The sequence below is a fragment of the Canis lupus genome, chromosome 36 (genome assembly GCF_003254725.2).
Source record: "Canis lupus dingo isolate Sandy chromosome 36, ASM325472v2, whole genome shotgun sequence".
NCBI lineage: Eukaryota > Metazoa > Chordata > Mammalia > Carnivora > Canidae > Canis > Canis lupus.
The window spans coordinates 2,755,350-2,759,104 of record NC_064278.1 but is presented as its reverse complement, the minus strand read 5'-3'; the positions used below and the strand labels follow the sequence as shown (position 1 = coordinate 2,759,104).

Sequence of the window (3,755 nt, the reverse complement as noted above, 5' to 3'; positions counted from 1 at the left end):
GACATCAAAGATCCTGCAAATTATTGGGAATTTCCCTCTCACGGATAAAGGGCAAATGATGTTTAAATCCAGAGCCTCCTGGTGCATGGAGCCTGCATGGAGCCTGCTTCTCCCTCTGCCTATGTCTCTGCCTCTCTCTCTCTCTCTCTCTGTGACTATCATAAATAAATAAAAATTAAAAAAAAATTAAATCCAGAGCCTTCTATCTCACACTTAGGTTCATTTCTATAAATGCATTTCCTTCATTTTAGTTTTTCTCTCTCATCTATCTTTGTGGCAAGGTCTGCAATTTTCCTTTCTCTGGAGATTAAGGGCAGAGGCTCCGAGTCATACTGTTAGAGTTGAAAGGGGTCCCATGATCAAGTCCTTCACAATGAAGGAAGGGGCGGTTTGGGGAATTCAGGTCCTCTGGATAGCATCGCGGCGGTCGCAGGGCACGCCTTCTAATTTACCCTTGCAATATGGGCCGGGGTCCGAGTCCCTGCCACAGCTCCCTGACCCCACCCCCCGGGCCTGCCGAGGACCCCATCGTCGGGGGCCCTGAGCCCGGGAGGGGTCCCGTCGCGCGGCGGAGGACCCAGCGGGTAAGCGCGCAAGCCTGTGGGCACGTCGCAGACTCGGTGGGCCGCCTCCGCGAGGGCCGCGCCCGGGGGGTCCCTGCCGGTGTCCCCGTCCTCCAGGGTCTCCTGCTGAGCGCTCGCTTGCAGGTATCGGCGCCCCGACGGCGCCCGCACCGCCACGGAGCGCGGAGGGGGCGCCGCCGGGAGGGGCTCAGCCGCGGGGAGGGGCTCAGCCGCGGGGACGGGCTCAGCCGCGGGGACGGGCTCTGCTGCCGGGCGCGGACGGCGGCTGCCGCCGGCGCATTGGTGGTTCAGTGGTAGAATTCTCGCCTGCCACGCGGGAGGCCCGGGTTCGATTCCCGGCCAATGCAGCTTTTTCTTCCCGGCCCGGAGGCTTAGGCCCCAGGGCACAAGTCAGTGAGGACGGCCAGGCGCTGCTTTTATGCAAATGAAGAAAAAGGAGGAATGAGGAACCAAGGGGGTTCCGGTTTCACTTTTGCTTGGAACGACCGAAAAGGCTGTGTCCCCGAGCTTCGCCGTTTCCTCGGTCTCCCTTTTAGACACCGTCCTTGGGCGCGAAACCGGGAGCGAAAGAAACGTGCGTCCGTAACAGAAAAAAGCAAAAGCGAGGCCGGCCGCCTGGAGATGCCGGGGATTGAACCCGGGACCTCACACATGCGAAGCGCGCGCTCTACCACTGAGCTACATCCCCCGGCCGCGGAGCGCTTTTCTGGGAAAGGCAGTCATCCCGCCCCGCAGCCGCCGCTCGCGCCTCGGCCCGGACTGAACCCGGGCGACGGCCGGGCCGCACGTGTCTGCCCGCCGCCTCTCGTCCCGGCCCGCGGCCCTGCGCTCGGGGCCCGCCGCAGCCGGAGGCCCGGGCCCGGGCGGGACGAGCCCCGGAGCACGGCCGCCGGCCCCGCGGGCCCGCTGGGGGGGGGACAGGGGGCGCCCAGCCGGGTGGGGGGAGGGGGGAGGGGAGGGCACGGGGCGCCCTGCCGGGTGGGGGGAGGGGGGAGGGGGAGGGGAGGGCACGGGGCGCCCTGCCGGGGGAGGGGGGCGGGGGCGCTTAGTGCCCGGGGCCGGGGAGGGGGCGGTCGCGCGCATCGCGGGGGGATCCCGCGGGGGCCTGGCCCGCCTGCGCCCCGTCCCCCCCGCCCCCCGCATTCCCGACCGGGCCCCCGCGAGGCCTGCTGCCGAGGCGGGGAGTTGGGGGCCCCCCGTGCGCACTCGGCTCCAGGTGAACGACCTGCCCCCAAGCCCCATCGTCCGGGTAGGGCAGCGCCGGCAGCCACCTGTTGGACGGGGGGGGGCGGGGGACTCTGCTCCGTGCTCTCTTCCACGGGGACCAAACTGAAAAAACGGACGCTGCCACCGTCCCTGCACGTTAAGTCTACATAAACGATGCCAAAGTCGGGGCGGGGAGCCTGCCCAGGGCGGAGTTTCCTCCGGGTTTGATATTACAGTGCGGCCCCGGCCCGGCCCCTGCGCCGCCCCCGCCCCCCCCCCCCCCCAGGGCCGCACCCCGACCCCCGGCCTGGGCCTCGGCAACTGCTCTCCGCGTCGGGGGGCGGGGGCGGGGGCGGGCCCCCCTCCCCTCCCCTCCCCTCCCCTCCCCTCCGGGGCCGCCCACACCCCGGCCGGCGGCCGCACCCGAGCGGGGGCGTGGGGTCTGCGGGGCCGGGGCACCGCCCCCGCCCGCCCCCGCCCCCGCCCCCGCCCCCGCCCCCGCCCGGCCGCGCGGAGGCCCGGGCTCGGCTCCCCGCGGTTGCAGCCGAGCCTCTCGTACGATGCGGGGAGCGGCCGGTCACCGGCCCGGGCCGAGCGGGGAGCGCAGGTTTCAAAATAATTCTGAGTGAACCACAAGCTTCATAATCAACTCTGAGATTAAAAATAAGTAAGTTACTCCGTTTGCTTACAGTAATTTAAACAAATAATGGCTCATAATCAGATTTTGTTTTTAACTAGAACAAGCCACATGCTGATCTAATATAATAATACAGAATGTCCAAAAAAAACCCCACAAAACAAACCACGTCAGTGGACAGCCATTAGGAGCTCTGCCCCAAGCCAGAACATTTCCAAACCGTGTCTTCCCTCCCAAGGTTTTCACCAGGGCAAACTGCGACTGTAGCATGTGGTTCATTGTAAAGGAAGGACACTGGCCTCCAGTGACCTCGCCTCTTTTGTCCCGGGCCTCAGGTTGGGGCTTATTTCTCCATCACCTGAGGGAACTCCTCGTGTGGGACAACTCCCTTCTCTCTGGGGCAACTCTGATATTTCAGAGCTAGGCTCAGAGAAGGCTCTTTTTAAACCCTTACTCATTTTCTACCTTCCAAGGCCTAAATAAGTGCATATGATTTAAGGAGGAAGAAGAAGAAGAAGAAAAAAAGAAGAAAGAAGAAAGAAGAAGAAAAGAAGAAGAAGGAAGAAGAAAGAAGGAAGAAGAAAGAAGCTCTAAAGCCAATGGAGGATATAAAGTTGATTTACTGGCCTGGCTTAACCTAAAAGAAAGGCTCCAACTTGCTGGGCTTTTTTCGGCCACGGCGGTTGATGGGAAAGGTGAATAGGAGGCACACTTTGGAATGAAGGGGTCTTTTCAGGAAACTTGGATCACATCTATCTTTATGCAAATAAAACTGCACCAACTTTGCTCACAGATGAAGAGAGCCTGGCCAAATGTCCACAATTACAGAGTCTAAAAAAACTCAGTTCTATCTTCTACCCTCCTGTTTCTCTTGGTTGGAGACAAATTTCCCCTTCTCAGTCTCCCTTTGTCTCTCTCTCTCTCACACACACATCATTCCCAAGGACTGACCACAGGCCCCCACTTTGAAGCAGGTGACTTTCATCTCTGGCTGTGCTTACACCTTCCCTTTCACACTCTTGCTTTGGCTCGTGGCACTCTGGCCACCAGGTACAGAGCAGGTTTCCCTCAGACATGAGCGAAGATGTTTATTCCCAGTCCAGGCAGCAGTTCTTACTCCTGACTACACATTAGAATTACTGGCAGAGGCTTTGAAGAATGCTGATGCTTGCTAGAGCCCAATCCCAAACCAACTAAATCAGAATCTCTAGGAGTGGGTCCAGGCATCAATATCTTTTTAAAATCCCAGGTAATTGTAATGTGCAGCTAAGCCTGGGGCCTGCGGCTTGAGGTCTGTTCACATGTCAACAAGAGGTGTCCAGTGATGG

At 60.6% G+C, this 3,755-nt stretch overlaps 2 non-coding genes across 2 annotated transcripts; one reads left to right on the top strand and one right to left on the bottom strand.

Moving 5' to 3' along the window:
* The first annotated feature begins 860 nt into the window (after positions 1-860).
* Positions 861-931, top strand: TRNAG-GCC (transfer RNA glycine (anticodon GCC)). Its single transcript has one exon. It is a non-coding gene; the product is annotated as a tRNA-Gly (tRNA).
* Positions 932-1,200: 269 nt separating this feature from the next.
* Positions 1,201-1,272, bottom strand: TRNAA-CGC (transfer RNA alanine (anticodon CGC)). Its single transcript has one exon. It is a non-coding gene; the product is annotated as a tRNA-Ala (tRNA).
* Positions 1,273-3,755: the final 2,483 nt, after the last annotated feature.